At 44.7% G+C, this 23,238-nt stretch overlaps 2 protein-coding genes across 3 annotated transcripts in view; one reads left to right on the top strand and one right to left on the bottom strand.

Moving 5' to 3' along the window:
• Nucleotides 1–10,586, bottom strand: part of SETDB2 (SET domain bifurcated histone lysine methyltransferase 2) — a 73,989-nt gene extending 63,403 nt beyond the window's left edge. For both annotated transcript variants that reach the window (XM_068267135.1, XM_068267136.1), the window contains exon 1: nucleotides 10,350–10,586. The gene's annotated coding sequence lies outside the window, so the exon portion shown is untranslated. The remainder of the gene's footprint in view (nucleotides 1–10,349) is intronic.
• Nucleotides 10,587–10,694: 108 nt separating this feature from the next.
• The window catches only part of CAB39L (calcium binding protein 39 like), a 166,894-nt gene continuing 154,350 nt past the window's right edge, over nucleotides 10,695–23,238 (top strand). The window contains exon 1 of the mRNA XM_068267132.1: nucleotides 10,695–10,811. The gene's annotated coding sequence lies outside the window, so the exon portion shown is untranslated. The remainder of the gene's footprint in view (nucleotides 10,812–23,238) is intronic.

The following is a 23,238-nucleotide window of genomic DNA, read 5'->3' as shown; positions in this document are numbered from 1 at the left end:
GTTCTTGATTAGCACCTAAGTAATCACATGTATGCACAGCATGTAATGCGACCTCTTAAAGGGCACCTGAACTGAGAATAAATCTATAAACCGAGAATAAATCTATAAACCTGCACACACGTTTAGTATTGAGCTCTAATACTCGAAGTAAAAGCAGCTCTGGGTATTTCAGCAAAGCCATAGGCCGTAATAGGAATTACAGCTATACCCGCGCTCAGACAGTAATTTGGGGGGCAGTTAAAAGACGGAGCCAAAATTACCATAAAAACAGCCTAATTCGGGTGACAGCAATAGCCAGTAGCCGAGTTACGTCTTTTCCCCACTGTCCAAGGTGACTGAAAGGGTGAATAGTAATTAACGCCACCTGGAATTTTGCAGGAGCCGGGTGAGCCTTTTTTCGGCATTACCCTTCACCCAAATTATAGAGGTTAATTAAGGTAAGCCGCTATACTTACCTGTGCTCAATTTTGAATGGGTTCACTTTCTGTTAGACTGCCATACCCCCTGTTCCACAAGAGGAGCAGTGCATGCGCTCTCCACTTTGTGCTCCTTGTAATTTTTCTCTCCCACGTGGTTGTGCACAGCAGTTGGGGAACAGGAGTGTTCTGGGCATGCCTACTTGAAGCTTGCTGCTTCTGCATGAGCTGCAATTAAGTATGTATATACAGAACTTTTCCAGATGTGGCTGCTGTGCTCAGCTGAGCAAAAAATACAGGGAGCACGAGTGGACAGAGTGCATGCCGTTATTTCATCCTTCATGCAACTGGTTCCAGTCGCAGCCACAAACAAAGGGAAAAGTGATGCAACATAGGGGAGCCAATCACAACTGTACGACAGGAATATATAAGGAACCCATACTACACATGGTGTGTATGTAGCCTATTGTAGATACACTATACTGTAGTCTCAGTTCAGGTGACCCTTAAATACTTTAACTATACAGTATAAAGATCACTTGATAAGGATTTTTTCCTCCCCTCTGTTGATCTTAGAGGAAAATTCATTAAGTTTAATGAATTACGATCCTTGGAGATTAAAATGCCAAGGTATTTTATAGCTGATGAATGCCACGGAACAGAACAATTTAAAGTTACTCAACAATAGTTGGTAATTAAATGTTTAGTGCTTCAGTTGTATTTAAAATTAACTTTAATGCTGCCCACACTTCCAAAAGCAGCGAATCCCTTCACACGAGAAGGGAAGCTTATTTTTGGTTGGGTGACATCTAGCATCGAATCATTATTAACCATCTGCATATTTTTAGAATTTGTGATGCTGTTCCTTAAAAAGAAGTCCACCTAGTGAGTCATTTCTGATGGCTTTTGCTAAATGTCCCATTACAATAGCAAGCATCTTTGCTGTGACATTCTAAATACAAATGGACTCAAATCTCCATTGAATCTAGCTTTTCTCGTGGGATTTTAATACAGCCTATGACTCAAGAGGCAAGGTTTTCTCCTAGGAGATATTTTTTTATCTTCTGTTTAAAATAGCTTTTCAGTACTCTGCAATTGAAAAAGTGCCAAAAAGTAGGTGAAAAAGCATTGTCAAAATCATTCTGAGTATTTTCTTGCTTGCTAGTGGCCTAAAAGGCATTTTATTGATAAGGGCCTTGATTCACAAAGCCATGCTAATGCATAGCACAGCCGTGCTATGCGTGTAGTGCGCAATGTACACGCGCTAACAAAGCTCTTTGCGCATTAACGTGTCACAATGCGTGCAAGTGAGAAGTGAAGAGCTTTGTTAGCACGAGCGTGTAAACCTGTGCGAGTAACGTTGCGCGGCCGTGCTATCCATTAGTACAGCTTTGCGAATCAAGGCCTAGGTGTGAAAAATTTCACTTAGGAGAAAAAAAAACAAACAAACCTTAAGATGACCATACATCAGAAGATTACCAGTAGATTCGACAAAGAGAAACATTTATCTCTAATCGAATCTGATTAGAGATAAATGTGTCTCTTTGTCAAAGCTTCCCATTTACTGCAGGCTGATTCTCGTCCAATTTTAGCATGAAATCTTCAGGGAATCGCCTGAGCCAGATGCTAGCACTGACGTCAGACGTTATGCTGCGCCAGTGGCGCGTACGGAGAGCCCTTTCGGAGGTTATGGACCCCACGTGGAGGCTGACACAGGACAGGTAATGTATAAATGCACTCACAGGGGAGACGACACATTTATACATTAGGGGGGCAGCGGCGTGGGTTTTGTCGTTCGTTCCAAAATTGTCCGCCATACCGTAGCACACCCGATCAACTTTGGCCCGACATCTTGCAGCAGGCGCAATCGACTAACGCAACCAATTTCGGTCCAAAATTGGTTGAATCGTCAGTCGGGCCTGCACCTATTTGATAATAACAAAATCGGTTGGTCGATCATCCGCCAAAGTCGCCTGATGTATGGGCACCTTTAGGAGAAAATGTGAATTGGCCCCAATAAGTTCTAACTTTACGCGGACCTGAACTCAGACCTTCCTCTCTGCTCTAAAAGATACAGACCAGCATAATCTTTACAGAACAAAATTTCTTTGTTACAACTGATACAAATCCTGCAATAAATAAGTTTCTGAGAGGAACTGACGGTGAGGTTAGTATGTAATATTTATTTGCAACTACATGATGCATTTATTTTAAATAATTTTACTCCGTTCAGGTTCACTTTAAAGATGGTGTGGCCTTTTTCTCCTGAGTTTTCTCCTAAGTGATATTTTCAAACTTGTCAATAAAATACATTTTAAATCATCAGCAAGCAAGTACTTAAATAGTTTTGATGTTACTTTTTCAAAGTGCTGAAAAGTTATTCTAACTAGAAGATGAAAAATATACTGGTAGGTGATCAGAGGCGCCAGCAGAATAAAATTAATATAAAATTGTTAAAAATTGCCGGGAGGGAAAGTGGTGGACTTCTAGGGTTGCCGCGGTATACCGGTATGACGATATACCACGGTATGATTGTGCACGGTAATCGTACCGTGCACAATCTCGTTTTACCGGTTTTCAGGGGGCGGGGCTACCGGGGGGCGGAGCGACGTAGAAGCGGCGCACGAACAGCGGTGGGTATAAATACTCACTTTCCAGCAGCCAGCTCCGTCCTCCGCGCTGTACCCGGGCTTCATTGTTCTTCCTGTTCTTGTATCTTATTTCCTGAAACAGCGCCCCCTGGGTGCTATTACAAGGAGATGATGCAAGCACAAACAGGAAGTAGAAGGAAGCACAGTACACGTGTGAGGACTTGGCTGCTGACAAGTGAGTATTTGTCCCCTCTCCCTCCCTCCAGCTCTCTGTGCTGGCCAACTAATTCTAGCTACACCTATCCCTGGCTACCCATGCTGCGCCACCTACCACTGGCTACACCCATCCCTGGCTACCCATGCTGCGCCATCTACCACTGGCTACACCTATCCCTGGCTACCCATGCTGCGCCATCTACCACTGGCTACACCTATCCCTGGCTACCCATGCTGCGCCACCTACCACTGGCTACACCTATCCCTGGCTACCCATGCTGCGCCACCTACCACTGGCTACACCCATCCCTGGCTACCCACGCTGTGCCACCTACCACTGGCTACACCCATCCCTGGCTACCCATGCTGCGCCATCTACCACTGGCTACACCTATCCCTGGCTACCCATGCTGCGCCATCTACCACTGGCTACACCTATCCCTGGCTACCCATGCTGCGCCACCTACCACTGGCTACACCTATCCCTGGCTACCCATGCTGCGCCACCTACCACTGGCTACACCCATCCCTGGCTACCCACGCTGTGCCACCTACCACTGGCTACACCCATCCCTGGCTACCCATGCTGCGCCATCTACCACTGGCTACACCTATCCCTGGCTACCCATGCTGCGCCATCTACCACTGGCTACACCTATCCCTGGCTACCCATGCTGCGCCACCTACCACTGGCTACACCTATCCCTGGCTACCCATGCTGCGCCACCTACCACTGGCTACACCCATCCCTGGCTACCCATGCTGTGCCACCTACCACTGGCTACACCTATCCCTGGCTACCCATGCTGTGCCATCTACCACTGGCTACACCTATCCCTGGCTACCTATGCTGCGCCACCTACCACTGGCTACACCTATCCCTGGCCACCTACCACTGGCTACACCTATCCCTGGCTACCCATGCTGCGCCACCTACCACTGGCTACACCTATCCCTGGCTACCCATGCTGCGCCATCTACCACTGGCTACACCTATCCCTGGCTACCCATGCTGCGCCACCTACCACTGGCTACACCTATCCCTGGCTACCCATGCTGCGCCACCTACCACTGGCTACACCTATCCCTGGCTACCCATGCTGCGCCATCTACCACTGGCTACACCTATCCCTGGCTACCTATGCTGCGCCACCTACCACTGGCTACACCTATCCCTGGCTACCCATGCTGCGCCACCTAATTCTGGCTACACCTATCCCTGGCTACCTATGCTGCTACACCTATCCCTGGCTACCTATGCTGCAAGCACCTACCACTGACTACACCTATCCCTGGCTACCTATGCTGCAGCCACCTACTACTGACTACACCTATCCCTGGCTACCTATGCTGCGGCACCTACCACTGGCTACACCTCCCCCTGGCTACCTATGCTGCGACACCTACCACTGGCTACACCTATACCTGGCTAACCATGCTACGGCACCTGCCACTGGCTACACCTATCCCTGGCTACCTATGCTGCAGCCACCTATTACTGGTGGGTGGGGGAACATTATTTAATGTAAGGGGGTGGGGCCCAGGTCCAAATTGTTTTATACCGTATACCGTAATACCGTCATACCGTGGTATTTTTTTTGACGGTTATCATACCGTGGAATTTCATACCGTTGCAACCCTATGGACTTCCCCTCAATAATTAGACACCAAGGTCTGTCATCAAATCAAACAAATACATTTATTCAATAGTACCCCAAAATCTGCAACGCGTTTCGTGGGAACAGACCCACTTCTTCAGGCAATAAAACGAGGTGCTAAATTCACTGCACATTGATTGCTGTGTTTGTTGTCCCCGTTTTATTGCCTGAAGAAGTGGGTCTGTTTTCACAAAACGCGTTGCAGATTTTGGGGTACTATTGAATAAATGTATTCGTTTGATTTGATGACAGACCTTGGTGTCTAATTATTGAGGGGAAGTCCACCACTTTCCCTCCTGGCAATTTTTAACAATTTTATATTAATTTTATTCTGCCGGCGCCTCTGATCACCTACCAGTATACTTGAGTCCACCCCAGGTGGAGGGGTGACCCTACCCCATTTTTTTCTGATCTACAGAGAGCGACTTCTTAATCCTGAGTGAGGACAGGTCTAATCTCCTCACCTGCCTATACAGTGGTTGCCTGAGCGGTAACCCATGTTTGTGAGTATAACCATCTCACTTATTCATTTCCCTTCGTATCTCTGACATACTACACCATATTGGGCTCTCGATTTCTCTCTTTTTTACAGAAGATGAAAAATGTTCTCCTAGGAGAAAAAAGTAAATTGCATATGGGCCCGTTTCTGTTGACTGGGTAGGACAGAATCTGGATTGTAGCAGGTCGAGTAGGGAATTGGCACGGAATCAGTGGGTGATGTGTCTGTGGACCAGACATTTAGGGCCCTTTTCCACTAGCCTGCGATTTGCGATTTGATTCTGATCGCAAGGTACATTAAACTAATGGAAACTGCAGCAGCAATTTCCATTAGTGCGATCCGATTGCGATGCGATTTTGGTCAAAGCGCAATCGTCGTCCTGCCGCGTTTTGTATGCGATTGAGCTGTACTATAATGAGTATAGTAGCTCAATCGCAATCGCATGGTGGAAATTGAAACGCGATTGCGATCGGAATCGCGATCACATTTTATAGTGGAAAAGGGCCCTTAGGGAGCTTCAGGACAAAAAAGGAAGAGGGAGATTGAGCAGTAGTTGGAGGGTAGGGAGGGGACGAGTGAGGGTTTCAGCAGGGGAAGTACAGTGGCCTGGTTGAAAGCAGAGGGGAAGGTTATCAGATATTTTCTCTTGGCCGCACTCCCCACTCTGTGTGCAAGTATGGCAATGCCTACGCTGTTGCACAAAACCGCTACTGTGCAGGTGTGACTGTACTTGCACATGGAGTGGAGCAGCAGTTGAGGGGTTGAAGAGGTCATAGATAATTAACTTTTTCTTTCTCGCTTTAAAATCTGCATCTTGAGGTGGCAATGACCTATGGACTCCGGCCATTCCAATACACTATTTCGCCATAACACATTACAAACCGCAGCTATGTAGTGATCTGACACAAGCCTATTTGCTTTGGGTCCTATAGAAGGAAAGCTCTACAAATGTTTTGTTGCTATCCTTAGGTCTTTGAAAATCAGCACTGCATATTGTTTCAGGGATTCAATTCTATTATTATCCTGTCTAATACAGTTTTCAGCATTATCCCTTTGAAGAATCAATGGCTAAATTAAAGCAGAGTTCATTCAGAGTTGTATTATGGATTTATGCTATCTTGGACAAACTGTTCCACTCTTTACATACACTAATGGGACTTCTGTATGCCCTGAAGACGCTTAATATCCTGGCTAATGGATCTGGGAATATTACTAGTGTAATCATTACCACTTCCACATGGTAGTGTTCAGGCCTTAAGAGAACCTACTGGCAGGATCCCGTTCTTTCCCTGAGCAACTGACACTAGCATGCTGATTTTGGGTGGTATGGCTGGTCATTCAGGAGGGAGTTTCAGGTACCCTATGGAACAATATTTCACCAAATCAAGCAAATGACCAGCATATAAGGCAGAGCAAGCATACTCAGAGCAACCTGCCATGGGAGCGCGATCGGGTGGTGCGCACGGCCCAGGACCACGCATGCGCAGAAGTCAACAACTGAGCTGAGTTGAGGGCTTTACTGGGCTGACAGTACAACAACAGAGGGGAACGGAGAGCACATTGAGGGAGAGACTAATTACAGGGGCTGGAAGAAGCCCCAGGTAAGTAAACATCCTTTTGTCCATTCATCTCAGGTACACTTTAACTCCTTGCAAATCAAGAGATTTACTCCACTTATACATTTGGTTTATTTGCCATATGGAATAACAGTCAAACGTTACATGATACTCCAACACCATTATAATTTCTAAGAGCTCAGGTTTGTTATTAGAAAAAGGACATTTTCAGTATAATCTATGGGCATTTTGTGTTGTAAGGGAAATAAAATTTACCCTTTGGCTGCTGAATAATAAGACTGAGAGCCACAGCTGCATTCTTTAATCATGCATACTAGTTTTAAAAAGGGTTAATAAATTTACTTTTATATTTCCCTTGACGCTTTATTAGCCACTGATCTTTCTCGCAATACTGAGTTTCCCAAATTGTTCTCACTTCTCCAAGGGTATAAAGCCCAATCTACACGATACGATTACGATTCTATTTACGATTCGATTAAATCTAACATGTTCGATCCTGATTCGATTTGCCATTGTTTTGCAATGGCAAATCAAATTGAATCATGATCGGACATCGAATCGTAAATAGAATCGTATCGTGTAGATTGGGCTTTAAGAGAAATATACAAGCTACATTGGGTTTGATGAATAATGCAGCGGTAATATTGCTGAGCGCAGACAATTTACTGTGAGTTACACTATTGACACTATCCGCGGTACTCAAGTAACTCAAGCGTTGCTACCAGGGCTGTGGAGTCAGAGTTTGAGTCGGTGGTTTCATAAACTGAGGAGTCGGATGATTTTTGTACCAAATCCACAGCCCTGGTAAGTATTAGACTAAGGAGTCTAAGCCATTTTGGGTACCTGAAGTCATTGGAGGTTTCATAAACTGTCCTGGTTGCTACAACCGCTAATAGCATAACGGTAATATTTATGTGCGCTGTTGGCGCACAGCAATATTACAGCTGCTTTGTGCATCAACCCTATGGCTTGCAAGGAGCACACTGCTAGTATTTTCCTGATTACAAATCTGTCAGTTTAAACAAAATATTACAATGCTGTGTAAGACAGATGGTCTTGTTCAAACTCGCTGTAAAAAGGGGGAGAAAGGGGGCAGTGATTTTCATACAGACAACATGGCTTTTAACTAAAAGTAAGTAGGTAAACTATACATGAAATAAGGTTTTGGAAAACTTTAAAAAAAAAAGTTTGTTGTGTGCTAGACTGTAATTGCATTTTAAATCTCTTGAGCTTTGAACACAGTGGTTGTTGCATTCCCTCCGTTCCCAGGAACGCAATGGAAAAGTTGCAATGCGCATTGCATATAGTGAAGCATAGTCAATGAAAAGTATTCTTCACTGTCCTGTGCTTCTTGCAGTAACATGCTGTATAGGGAAGGGATGCTGCATCCAGGTATACCACACTGTCAGCATTGTGAACGCCTCATAGGTGGAGCATTGCAGTGCAGAAAGCAGTGTAAGGCCCCGTTCACACTAGAGCGTTTTGCCGCGATTTCGGCAAAACACTCAATTGCTAGCGCTTTTTAAAAGCGCTAGCGTAATGAAACCCTATGGGCCCGTTCTTACTTGGGCGATTTTCACTAATAGCCGCAAATCACCCTAAGACGGGCAAAAACGCGAAACGCAAACACGTCGCCTGCACCATTTTCAGGCGATTTCTCGGCGATCGCGTTTCAGTGCTATAAAAGCGCTAAACGCGATTGCGGCAAAATCGCCGCAGTGTTCAGTGATTTTTTCCACGATTTCACGCAGAAAAATCACTTAACACTGCAGCGATTTTGCCGCGATCGCGTTTAGCGCTTCTATAGCACTGAAACGGCGGAACAAATCTCAGGCGTTTTGCGTTTCTAAGTGTGAATGGGGCATTACAGTGCAGCAGTTACGCTGCACCACACTAATGTGAACGTAACCTTAAAGAGACTCTGTAACATTCAAAAGATCCCCTGGGGGGTACTCACCTCGGGTGGGGGAAGCCTCCGGATCCTAATGAGGCTTCCCACGCCGTCCTCTGTCCCACGGGGGTCTCTCCGCAGCCCTCCGAACAGCCGGCGACTGTGCCGACTGTCATTTCAATATTTACCTTTCCTGGCTCCAGCGGGGGCGCTGTGGCGGCTTTCCATTCCGAACTACACGGAAATACCCGATCTCATTCGGGTCCGCTCTACTGCGCAGGCGCAGGAAACTTGCGCCTGCGCAGTAGAGCGGACCCGACGGCGATCGGGTATTTCCGTGTAGTTCGGAGCCGACAGCCGTCAGAGCGCCTGCGCAGGAGCCAGGAAGGTAAATATTGACGTCACCGCTGCCCGGACTCCACGGAGGGCTGCAGCGAGACCCCTGACGGATGGAGGACGGCGTGGGAAGCCTCATTAGGATCCGGAGGCTTCCCCCACCCGAGGTGAGTACCCCCCAGGGGATCTTTTTATGTTACAGTTCCTCTTTAAACTTGGGCTGAAACTGTCTAAGTAGTGTTCACTTAAAGTGACCCAGAGATGGTACACTGGGCTTTATTTATACTTACCTGGGGCTACCTCCAGCCCCATGAGCACCATAGCCTTCCTTGCCATTCTCTTCGTCGCCCCCTCCATTCTTGCCTCCCAGTAATTCTGCGCATGCACGCACACCCCTCGTTGCGCTCCTGCGCAGGTGCAGAATGGTCCTGGGGACGTGGGTGCATGCGGCTGAGCCTCGCATGCGCAGAACCCGCGACTGGGGGCTGACCGGATTACCGGGAGTCATAGTGCCAGAACAGAGAGGGCAGAGAGGACAGATACATCTTGGAAGACGCTCCTAGCCACCCTGCCACGGGAGTGCGACAGGGGGCATGCATGGCCAGAATGCGCTGACTGGGAGATTTATCGGGCCACCTAACGGAGGATCACGGCGGCATGCAAGGACAGAATGAAACTGGGGTGTCTGGAGGAAACCCATACAGACACGGAGTAACTACAAACTCTGTGCAGATAGTGTCCTGGCTGTGATTTAAACCAGGCATGAAGTCAAGTCTGGAGGTGTGTCTTGTGTCCACATATTGTTCCATCTACAAGGGGTCTCATCTTTCTAAATTCATTATCATTCTCTCATGTCAGAAAGTCTAGGAGGTATGAAGCTGGAAAGGCAGTTCAGCCCCAGAATAGTGGGCAGATTTACCAAACAAAGGCAAAGTGTAGCAAAGTTTGTACTAATGTGGAGCAACTGCTCAGAGTGACCAATCAGAATCCTTGATCTGGCATCTGCTTCACTTCATTCCACAGTACTGCACAGCTGGGACGTATAATACAAGGTGCAGCCATGCTACATAATCTTATCCAGCAGCAGGTGACAGCTGCTAAGGTTTTGAGATCCACGTAATTGCACTTCTATAGAAATACGGAAATAAAACACAACAAAACATACCCAAATAAAACTTCTTGCAGCCATCCTTCACCCGGAAGCAAATGGTTAATTTTCAAAAAATCCACCCAAATATAGCGTCTTCCAGAAATCCTCAACCCGGAAACAAAGTCACGTTTTCAAAAATATCCCTTCAATGCAACCAACGCACGTCCTGGCGGCCATCTTACGTGTGGCAGGAACGCTCAGACCGTCTGCTACGCCCTGAACATCCGCTGAGCTGTCACTTGTGGCACCCGGAGCACGTGTCCTGCTCTCAATAAAGTTTGGTTTTGTTTACAGTGTCTGTGTGTTCTGTGTTAGCTCCGCCTACTGGTGCCTCCTCCCTCATGTCACTCACGGCTGTTGCCATGGTAGCGGAGCTTTGTCACCGCTGGGCAGCCCAGTACGGAAGCGCCGGCTCTTCCTGACACGAGAGGTGGGAGAGAAGAGGCGGCAGCAGCAGCCAGCGGTGGTCCTAAGCAGGTCTGTGCTCTGTAGACATACAATCACATTGTATAGCTGTGTGTGGGGTTGCCATGCGACTGGGTGAGTGGATCATGTTCGTACAGATAGCTTCATAGCATGACATGACTGAGAGCCAAGCCCCTGGGCGCAGGCCTGCAGGGAAGTCACAGAATTTCCATCCTCTGTTACGTGTGTATAATAAATATCAAAAGCAGGTGGAGAGTAGAAATGAGTTTTTAATTTGACTTTATATCTGCAATCTACAAGTGCCGGTGTAGTGAAAATTTTTGCTACCTATCATATTTTGCAACTTGCCATAGAGGACAGTGTATGACTGTGTAGGCGTGGCTCCTCTCTGTTAACACGCCTGTAATTTTTTGCAACCACAGATCCCATTGAGCTAGAAGGGGGATTGTTCCCTCCAGGGGGGGTTATTAGTTGAGCAAGAGGGGGGATTGTTTCCTCGGGGGGTGGGGGGTTATTAGTTGAGGAAGAGGGGGGATTGTTCCCTCCAGGGGGGGTTATTAGTTGAGCAACAGGGTGGATTGTTCCCTCCAGGGGGGGTTATTAGTTGAGCAAGAGGGGGGATTGATCCCTGGGGGGGGGTTATTAGTTGAGCAAGAGGGGGGATTGTTCCCTCCAGGGGGGGTTATTAGTTGAGCAAGAGGGGGGATTGTTCCCTCCAGGGGGGGGTTATTAGTTGAGCAAGAGGGGAGGGTTCTGTGTGAGAATAGGGTTTGGTTGGGTTGCATTTTCTGATACAGATAGGTTAAAGTCAATGGCTAGGTTGCACTTTCTGATAGCTATACGTATAAATAAGTGCAACCGGTTGCAAAATCTGATAAAGTTGCAAAAAATTTCACCACACCGGAATTATCATTATGTAAAAATCTTTGTATGAGGACTACAAGATTTCAAGGCTAGAACTGATAACTGGATTAACTGTTATGATGGCCACACACCATACAATAAATTACCAAAGTTTACAATTCAATAAAAGCGAACAGAAAAATCACTTTTTTATATTCATTTGAGAAATCTAAACAAAATTTCCTGTGTTTATTTTTTCTATTTTTATAAAACTAGGTGACAAGTAGCAGATTCTTCTGGTGAATGTTTATGAAAATTGAATGGCGTAGGGAAGATAGTCAAAATCAAGATTTATAGACTTAAGCATTTTTTCAGAGCTTTCAATCATGTTTTTCCATAATTGAGGAAACATTGATTGAATTCATTATTTAAAAAAAAAATATAGAAAAAAATGTATGGTGTGTGGCCACTTTATAAAATTAATATTCAATATTATGGCTACAAATCTGATAAGCCCTTTGGAAAGATGTGACTCATATACCTTGACAGTTCTGGCTTCTATAGTGGGTAAAAAAAACATTTACAGTTCATTATTGTAATTAGGAAAAAAAAGATGGCTAACAAGTAAAAGTCTAACTTGAAGCAATATCTATCTATCTATCTATCTATCTATCTATCTATCTATCTATCTATCTATCTATCTATCTATCTATCTATCTATCTATCTATCTATCTATCTATATATATATATATATATATATATATATATATCTTTTTAAAGGAGCACTATGTGACGTATTAGTTTGGACATTGAGCTGGAATAAGATGTTATGTTTTCACCAGCACAAGTTTTAAAGGACTACTGTAGCAAGATGGCCATGGAGGCTGCCATTTTGATTTCCTTTTAAACAATCTCAGTTGCATGGCAGCCCTGTTGGTCTGTTTTGCTGCAGTAGTGTCTGAATAATGCCAGAAACAAGCATTCAGCTAATCTTGTCAGATCTGACAAATGTCAGAAACATCTGTTCTGCTGAATGCTTGTTCAGGGTCTATGGCTAAAAGTATTAGAAGCAGAGGATCAGCAGGACAGCTAGTCAACTAGTATTGCTTAAAAGGAAATAAATATGGCAGCCTCCATAGCCCTCTCTCTCCAGTTGTCCTTTAAACCCTTTCCCTCCAGCTAATTTTAAGGTGTCAGAAGTAGTGATGAGCAAAAATGTATTTTCCATGGCAATTTCCAGTGATACCTGGCGGTCTGTCGGGGGCTGCTGTACGCAAGCTGGACTCTTGGCATAGGGCGTCGTAGAGAACTTGTTAACACAGTAGGAAGTGTGAGTTTCTGAAAGTCAACTAACTGTACATACATTCCGTGAAGTACATGGTTATTAACAGCAGAAACAATATTTCAAAGCATTATATATTATAAACGAGAGATAAACAGTATGCAAAGATTTGCAATAATCATTATAATTAGGGGTATGTTTAGATTTAGCACATACTGAAGTTCTCTTTTAATATAACCATACATTTGTAATGAGAGATTGATGAGGTTACAACTGCTGGCATGAAAACTTCAGTTTTCTGACTGTTTTACTGAAGCTGTGGCTGCAGTACTGAGACGTAGGCCAGGTTCTATTTTTAAAAGTTGATCAGTTTCCGATTAAACGGTACAGTTTGTTACAGTGGCATCAGGTTCTCCTCTAGTTTTCCGTTTTGGGTTTCGCATCAACACCAGCTCAGGACATTTGTGTTCCATGGCTTGGGTTAACTACACGGGAGACGCACTGGTATACATATTTCAGAGCCCCATCAGAAGCATCAGTCTCCCGTTGGTTTGTAAAAGACCAATCGGAATCCTCCCCGAGTACCAGGGAGGTTTTTCATTGGTCCACCACTCAGTGAACCAATGAGAATCCTCTCTGGGGAGGGAGAATTCCCATTGGTCTATTGCAAACCAGTTGTAGCCTGATGCTTCTGATGGGGCTTACGGATCTGTATATGGGCGCTTTTTCTGTGCAGTGGATTGAGCAGTGGTGGAAGCAGCGTAGGAGGACGTTGCCATCATTTTTGTCTGGCCAATCCAGGAAACTTGTACAGGTCCCAAACTGGACCGAACAGATCCGTTCTGAATGGACTAATGTGAACAGATCATATTGCTTTTCATAGGATCCATTTGCATCTTATTCAGTTTGTTCTGCTAAATTGTACTTCTTTTGTGCCACTGTGAACCCAGCCTAAAAATATGTGGCACTACGTTAATCATAAATCATATTAGAGAGAAAATGTACTGGTGATAGCTTTTACTAGCCATGTATATTTTCAGTGGCAAGCTTTTGAGAACACCCCAATTTGTCACTCAGGCTTATGACAAGGGAGATGTGTTGGGGATTGCTGATGGCCCGCCTCCTAATTACTGCGAGTAGCTTGTGACTTGTGTGGGACTCGAGGGATGAGGGAGTGCCAAGAGGCTATGAATGCTGTTATAAGTAACAAGGGTAAACTAGGACTATAAAAAAAACGTAGTCTTTCATTTTACATATCAAAGTGATGTATTATGGCCACTACAGGCTGCCTTCTACCACCTCTGCTCCTTTATGTAGAGGGACAGGCCTGTTGAGTTCCAGGACATCCCTTCTTCCTCCATTTTTGAAGACGTTAAAGTGAACCTCCGGACTAAAAATCTACTCAGCAGAACTGAAAAGGCTTGGTGTTTAACAGTTTCACAGCATCAGAACTTTGTTTTTCTTACCAAAGCATCATTTTTAGCTGCATTGTTAGCTAAGCTCCACCCATCAAAGAAAACTGCATGGGCTTTTTTCCCCTGATGCTGTGCAAAGCATGATGGGATTTCTTATGATGTTGTTCACGTTGCCTAGCAACTGGGAGGGGTGATCAGCACACAGGACAGTTGGAACTGTGTCTGATGCTCCCTGTCACCTCCTTTCACCAAAAAGATGGCTGCCCTCATGAAATCAAACATTTGCCTGTTCTTTTAAAACAAGGTGAGTAAGAGATTATATTGCCTATCTATTTTAATTAACATAACGTAACTTAATGACATTATTTTTTTTAGGCTGAAGTTCCTCTTTAAACAGGAACTCTGAGTTCCAAAAAATTCCCCCATACACATTTTTCCCCCCTCTGATTAGATTAGCTTGAAAACTTTTAGAATCTAAAGCTTTCAGATAGCTTAAAGGGGCACTATGGCAAAAAAATTGTAAAATGTAAAATATATGCAAACATAGACAAATAAGAAGCATGTTTTTCCAGAGTAAAATGAGCCATAAATTACTTTTCTCCCATGTTGCTGTCACTTACAGTAGGTAGTAGAAATCTGAAAGAAGCGACAGGTTTTAGACTAGTCCATCACTTAATAGGGGATTCTCAGCAAAGCTTTTATTCTTTATAAAGATATTCCCTAAAAAGGATTTAAACAATGATGCTGACCAACTTCCCTGCTCGCTACACAGTTTTTTGGCAGTTGGACAGAGCAACTGGCATTCACTAGGTGCTTTTGAAAATAAATAAATCCCTGAGAATCCCCCATGAAGAGATGGGCTAGCCCAAAACCTGTCGCTTCTGTCAGATTACTATTCCCTACTGTAAGTGACAACAACATGGGAGAAAAGTAATTTATGGCTTATTTTACTCTGGAAAAAACGTACTTCTTATTTGTATATGTTTGCACATATTTAAAATGTTACAATTTTTCGCCATAGTGCTCCTTTAATTTTTGATTTTTGCTACCTTGATGACATCATAATTTTTCTAACATTACCACATTTAAAGAGAACCAGAGACAAAGCACCCTTCATGTATTGTATTACATTTATCAGTGGAAACATGACAGTAAACACCTACCCTGCTTTTAGTTTCATTCTACTCTGCTTAGTTATCAGCTGTCATAAAAATCCCAGACTGAGCATTCAGTCTAGGTTTGACCTGGAATCATTATAGCTGAGTCAGTCTTCTGTGGAGTCTTTTCAAGCCCAAGCCTGCCCCCTCCTGGCTCAGGTTTCCTGCTTTGCATACTCAGAGCTGATGACATGCAAAGGGCTGCTCCTGCAGAAAGAAGCTCTAAAACAGACAAGTGTGGCTGTGTGATCTGTGTGCACTGTGCAGCCAGTCATCATTATTATCTACTGTATGCAGTTTCATTTCTATGAGACACTTCCTACATGCAGCCACACAGCATACCAAAATAATAAAGTTGAAAGCCTGCAGCAGCAGCCCTGCTTGACTATAGTTTCATAGAGCCTAGACAGCACATCCAGAACAGCTCATAACCTGGGAGCAGAAGGGATATGAGCCGGCGGCCATATTGGATTTTTTTCTGGAGCAATAATAGATAAAAAAACACTCAAAAAGGCACACCAGAGTGGTGAAATTATCAGGTAGAGCATTTAATCTTTACAAGCTATCGACTGATATGTGTATTTTGTGTGAATCGTTCATCTCTGGCTCCCTTTAACTAGCAGCAGATCAAATGGGAAGGGTTGACTCTGGTCTTGTATCAACTGCCTATTGAATAGAGTACTACTTTTTTTACTTTTCCCATTATCCCTAGTGATTATATAATTCACTGCTAATACTCTGCTGCCAACAGTGAATTCCAATGGCTGATGTCAGTTTATTGTTTTACTGGCAATCACGTGACAACAGGAGAAATCATTTCATAGGAACTAACTCTGGTTGTCATACCCAAGCAAGAAGTGCTGTTATAGCTTTATCGGGAGCTACTATAGCAAAATACAAACACCTATGCAAAGATACAACACCTTTATTAAAGTGTATCTCCACTTTCACTACAAAGATTAAAAAAAAACATATTCCAAGCACAGTGTTACAATAACACACTTCCTGTGCTCTGACTTTGACTGAGTGGAAGGAATTACAGTACAGTATATGAAAAGCAAGTAATTCCCAGAATAATACACTTTTTTTTTTTGCTTGGACTTACCTTTTATTGAGCCACTTGAGCCACATTTCTTGCCCGGTAGTGTGACAGGTGATGGAACCCCTCTTCCACCACCAGGCGGCGCTGCAATGCTGACACCATCTCCTGGGTTATGATAACGTCATATCATGTGATCAGAACTCAGAAGAGGATGCCGGGAGTGCAGCACTGCCGGTGGATGAATGGGAGACACCATCCAGCCGCCCGAAACAGGTAAATATGAAAGCTCCCTGCGAAAGGGGAGAAAGCACACTTCCCCGGCTTTGCTATATGTGGCTGCTAAAGTGTTAAAAGAAAATATATATGGAAGCCTTCAGATTCTTCTCACTTCACTTGTCCTTTAATAAAAACATTGGTTTTAGCTCTAATTACCCTGCAGGAGAACAGAAGATGTAGACCAGTCTGAAATACAGTGGAGGAAATAATTATTTGACCCCTCACTGATTTTGTAAGTTTGTCCAATGACAAAGAAATGAAAAGTCTCAGAACAGTATCATTTCAATGGTAGGTTTATTTTAACAGTGGCGGATAGCACATCAAAAGGAAAATCGAAAAAATAACCTTAAATAAAAGATAGCAACTGATTTGCATTTCATTGAGTGAAATAAGTTTTTGAACCCCTACCAACCATTAAGAGTTCTGGCTCCCACAGAGTGGTTAGACACTTCTACTCAATTAGTCACACTCATTAAGGACACCTGTCTTAACTAGTCACCTGTATAAAAGACACCTGTCCACAGAATCAATCAATCAAGCAGACTCCAAACTCTCCAACATGGGAAAGACCAAAGAGCTGTCCAAGGATGTCAGAGACAAAATTGTAGACCTGCACAAGACTGGAATGGGCTACAAAACCATTAGCAAGAAGCTGGGAGAGAAGGTGACAACTGTTGGTGCGATTGTTTGAAAATGGAAGGAGCACAAAATGACCATCAATCGACCTCGCTCTGGGGCTCCACGCAAGATCTCACCTCGTGGGGTGTCAATGGTTCTGAGAAAGGTGAAAAAGCATCCTAGAACTACACGGGAGGAGTTAGTGAATGACCTCAAATTAGCAGGGACCACAGTCACCAAGGAAACCATTGGAAACACATTACACCGCAATGGATTAAAACCCTGCAGGGCTCGCAAGGTCCCCCTGCTCAGGAAGGCACATGTGCAGGCCCGTCTGAAGTTTGCCAATGAACACCTGAATGATTCTGTGAGTGACTGGGAGAAGGTGCTGTGGTCTGATGAGACCAAAATAGAGCTCTTTGGCATTAACTCAACTCGCTGTGTTTGGAGGAAGAAAAATGCTGCCTATGACCTCCAAAACACCGTCCCCACCGTCAAGCATGGTGGTGGAAACATTTTGCTTTGGGGGTGTTTTTCTGCTAAGGGCACAGGACAACTTAATCGCATTAACGGGAAAATGGACGGAGCCATGTATCGTGAAATCCTGAACGGCAACCTCCTTCCCTCTGCCAGGAAACTGAAAATGGGTCGTGGATGGGTGTTCCAGCGCGACAATGACCCAAAACATACAGCAAAGGCAACAAAAGAGTGGCTCAAGAAGAAGCACATTAAGGTCATGGAGTGGCCTAGTCCGTCTCCGGACCTTAATCCAATAGAAAACCTATGGAGGGAGCTCAAGCTCAGAGTTGCACAGAGACAGCTTCGAAACCTTAGGGATTTAAAGATGATCTGCAAAGAGGAGTGGACCAACATTCCTCCTAAAATGTGTGCAAACTTGGTCATCAATTACAAGAAACGTTTGACCTCTGTGCTTGCAAACAAGGGTTTTTCCACTAAGTATTAAGTCTTTTATTGTTAGAGGGTTCAAAAACTTATTTCACTCAATGAAATGCAAATCAGTTGCTATCTTTTATTTAAGGTTATTTTTTCGATTTTCCTTTTGATGTGCTATCTGCCACTGTTAAAATAAACCTACCATTGAAATGATACTGTTCTGAGACTTTTCATTTCTTTGTCATTGGACAAACTTACAAAATCAGTGAGGGGTCAAATAATTTCCTCCACTGTAACTATCTGCTTTTAATTCAGTAATGTCTACATTATAGCTTGCACTGTTTTACTTCTACCCACATTACACATAGCCTGCCTTTCATTGCTCCTGCACAGCACAGTGTACAGTAGTGTATACACCTAAACTGAGAGGGATATGGATGCTTCCTTTTAAACAATACCAGTTGCCTGGCAGTCCTGCTAATCTCTTTAGCTGCAGTAGTGGCTGAATCACAGACCTGAAACAAGCATGCAGCTAATCCAGTTTGACTTCAGTCAAAGCACCTGATCTGCATCTGCATGCTTGTTCAGGGGCTGTGGCTAAAAGTATTAAGGTGCCCATACATTAGAACGAGTATGGGCAGATTCGACCAAGAGACAAATTTTATCTCTAATCGAATCTGATTAGAGATGAATTTGTCTCTAATCGAATCTGCCCATACACTACAGACCGATTCCCGTCCGATTTTAGCATGAAATCATCAGGGAATCGGCTGAGCCGCCGCGTCTGCCCCGCTGCTGCCCCCAAAATGTATAAATGTATATAATGTAGTGAATTTATACATTACCTGTCCTGTAGCAGCTTCTGCACGGTGTCCGTCCACCTCGCCGGGTAACAGCCGCATACACGCTAGCGGCACATAGCGTCAGCCGCTATGCGCCTTCGTGATGTCAGAGAGCGCTGCTGGCGTGTATGCGGAACTCGGGGATGGACAGAAACCGCGTGGAGGCCAACACTGGACAGGTAATGTATAAATGCACTACACACTGCATACATTTATACATTGCAGCGGCGGGGGTTTCGTCGTCTCGTCGCTTGTTCGCAAATAGACCATCGTGCACCCGACTAAGCAACCTCGGCACGAAATTTTCCAACATGCGCGATCGACTGTGCGGCCAATATCTGTCTTGAAATTGGTCGCTTTGTCGGTCGGGCATGCACTTGGCAGCACCAATTTTCATCCAATTCGTTTATAATAATCGAATTGGATGGTCGATTTGTTGGTTGGTCGCCTAGTGTATGGCCCCCTTTAGAGACACAGGATCAGCAGAGAGTCAGGCAACTGGTATTATTTAAAAGGGAAAATCCATATCCTTCTCAGCTTAGTTTCACTTTAACAGCCTGTAACCTGGCTTGACACTACAAGTCTAAGCACAACTAGCTGTGAGAGATTATCTGCTGGACCCCCCACCATGGCAGGCTATTACCCGGCCGGTGACATAGGAAGGTTGTACTGCATAGACTGTCTTTCCTCTGGGTGAGCACACGTGAAGGAAGGGTGTGGTGTGATTGGCGAGCAAGCTGGTCCTGTCAGTGTGTATGTTTACATAGAGTGGCATGTGATGTAGCTAATGATAAGCGTACAATACTTGTCCCTTCCGGTGGCTTAGACAATGTCACCTGGGCATCCTGCCAATACCCACCAGTGTGTTTGTTGTACTGTGTTTTATGATCATAACATAGAAGACTCCTCTGTACTGCATTATGAAATGACATCGCAGTTAGCACAGAGAGTAATGGTTATGGCGCCCCAGGCAGTCCTGCTATAATTATCGTGAGCACAAAATAGGGTGACTTCTGTACAATGCACCATGTCCGTAAAGCAGCAATGTTTTCTTTGTCGTGACTCAGCACAGTATCTTCTTTATATTGTTTTATGGTCATGATAAAGCAGCTGCTTATGGGCTTCCCTTAAGGTTTGGCAAGCATTCCACTCCTCCTTCAACTATTTCAGTGACTGTAATGGGAAACTACAAAGATGAACTTTGGCCTAAACAAAAGCGTTTCCTTAATGGCTAATGGCAGGACTGTATTGTACTTTCTGTAACCTTTTAACAATCTTGTTAATCAGATGCCTGCATGGTGGTGAAACAGGTCTAAATATACCATCGGGTAGCTCAGTGGTTAAAGTGTGTGTGTGTGTGTGTGTGTGTGTGTGTGTGTGTGTGTGTGTGTGTGTGTGTGTCACACGTGGCATCTGCAGCTGAAAATTCTGTTTTGGAAACAGTGTTTCCCCAAAAATAATACAGAGTCTTATATAAATGTTTGCTCCAAAAGTTGTTAATTTTAGGGCAGTGTTCCCCAACTCTGTCCTCAAGGCCCACCAACAGTGCATGTTTTGTGGAAATCCACAGAGGTAGTTATCAGCTCTACCGAGACACTAATAATCTCACCTGTGCATGTCTGTGGCTTCCTGCAAGCTATGTACTGTTGGTGGGCCTTGAGGACAGGGTTTTAGGGGATGTCTTATATTTCTATAAACGCACAAGTTCCTGTGCTGTGTGTCCTCCAGCCTTCCTCACTGTGCCTCCTCTTCCTCTGCTTGATCCACCACTTGTGTGTCTGTGTCGCACTTGTGCCTTTAGTGTCCTCCTGGTGTCCCCCTCTGTCCCTGTGTCCTCCTCCTCCTATCCCCTGTACTCCTGTGTCCCACTATGTCCTCCACTGACTTCTGCTGTCCTCCTGGTGTCCTCTGATGTCCCCCTGCATCCTCCTTTTATTCTCCCCCCCCCCCCCCCCCCCCCGCTCCATGCCGCAGTGTCCATGAGCTTCGGCCTATGGGGAAGAAGTACAGCAACTTGTGTTTCTACTGGAGCCGATGGTCTCACAGGCGGGACCATGGCTCTGTTATTGGGCCAATCACAGCACTCACTGAGTAGCAGTGAGTGCAGCAATTGGCCTAATGACAGAGCCATGGTCTCATCTGCAAGACCATCGGTTCCAGTAATAACACAAATTGCCATACTTTTTCCCCTTACTGCCGTTAGGGCTTCATTTCAGCCAAGGCCGGTTCTCTCATGAGGCATGGTGAAACATTTGCATCAGGCATTACTGGGGCAGCATTTTTGTACTTGTTTACACTAACAGCATGTAGTCAGAGTAGGAAGAGAACAAGACAGCCAGCCAGTGTACTGTTGTCTTGAGCTGCAGCATGTTATGTAAGAACATCAATTGAAGCAGAGTAAATTGTCGGGTGCTGTGCGATCATTCCAAATCGGGTGGGTGGAGCATCCTCACAAGTTTGCCTCAGGCAGCAAAAAGTCTAGAACCGGCCCTGCTTTCAGTGTAGGGCTTATATTTCGAGCATGCTCGAAATTCCTGCTAGGGCTTACTTTCTGGGCATGTCTTAATTTTGGGGAAACGGGGTATTTGGGGCCTAATACAAGAAGGGGTAATAAATTTGCTGTGCGCAAGTAATGCATAGAATTTTTACTGACGCTAATGTCAGGGGAGCTGGGCATGTCAGCCGTTCCTTTGTGCATCAGGCCCTTGGCTATGTACCCTGAAGGCAGATAGATAGTGATTCTGCATTTTCAGTTTTTGTTCATACTTCAGAGGATGGGGCTCAGACTGAGTTCTGAGAAGATTACAGCCTACAGCAAGCAGTAGAAGTCTGTGCAGAAGGCAGGTTAAGAGCCTCCTAGCCAGGTTCTTAATAGCTAATTTATTTGACACACAGCTGATCAAGGAACCTGTAGTCAAGACTGGCTCTGCCAAGAGACAAGTTCTGTCACTGAATGCATATACTGTACAAGGCTAGGATTATACATGTGCATGGAGCTCGGCTTTAGGGCTTGTTCACACTATGAGCGTTTCCGATTTTTTTTTTTTTTTTTTTTTTTTTTTTTTTTTTTCGCTGGCAATTTTAAAAATCACATTAAAACGCTAGTGCAATGTTGCTCTATGTGAGTGTTCTCACACAAGCGTTGAGCTTTCTTTCTGATCGCAAACGTGCTACCTGTACCATTTTCTGAGCGTTTGCTCTTCAATACAAATATAGGGAAATCGCAAAGCATCTGAAAAAGTGCTTTGACTGCTGATTTCCGGAGCGCTTTTATGAATAAATGTATTTATTTATTTATTCAGGAAGAATAAGAGTTCAGGAAGTGTAAAAAATGATTCGCTCAGCAAAAGCACTTAGAAAAGCGCTTACAAAAGTGCTTTTCTAAGTGCAAAGTGCAAGGAAAAGCTCTTTGAAAGCTCTTTGAAAAAGGCTCAATAAAATTGCTCAGCGCTTGTGATAGTGCTGGTGATTTATATTGTGAACAAGGCCTAAAAGTTTACTTGTCATACCTCTTAAAGCAAACCTGTAACATCAAGAAAAAAGTAGATGGAAGCCTCTGGGTGGTCCAGAGTTTTTTTTTTTTTTACCCTGGAAGAACCCTTCAGGCTAGGTTCACAATGCAAACGTTATAATGGCCATGAACTGCAATGGAGTCTGGCCATAGACTTTAAAAAGAGCCCAAGGTGGGCTCATATATTAAAAAAAAAACCACTAGGCTACCTGATCCAGGGAGCTGGGCGGATCAGGTAGCCACCGTCCAGCCAGCTCCTGACACCTGCTAGGGCCCACTTTCACTTTCTTGACCTCTGGGTCACGATGCTGAAAGGAGAGAGATCTCTCTCTCTCCCAGCGCGCAGTGAGGCGGGGGAGCGGCAGGAGGCACGGCCAGGGAGAGAGAGCTGCCCAAGTCAAAGTAGGAGGAGAAGCGAGAGGAGAGCAGGCGAGTGAGATGAAGAGGTCATCATTGGGGAAAGCATCTTGTTGTGCTGTGTGAGGAGTCTTGACAGTGAGTGAGGAGGGGGGAGGCAGGAGAGCAGCAATGTTTCATCTGACTTGCACAGCAGGAGGGAGGAGGTGGTACTGCTGTCCTGACTGAGAAGGAATGGAA

Source organism: Hyperolius riggenbachi, chromosome 2 (assembly GCF_040937935.1).
Source record: "Hyperolius riggenbachi isolate aHypRig1 chromosome 2, aHypRig1.pri, whole genome shotgun sequence".
Taxonomy (NCBI): Eukaryota; Metazoa; Chordata; class Amphibia; order Anura; family Hyperoliidae; genus Hyperolius; species Hyperolius riggenbachi.
Note: the sequence above shows the minus strand (reverse complement) of the source record. Positions and strands in the feature narration are given on the sequence as shown.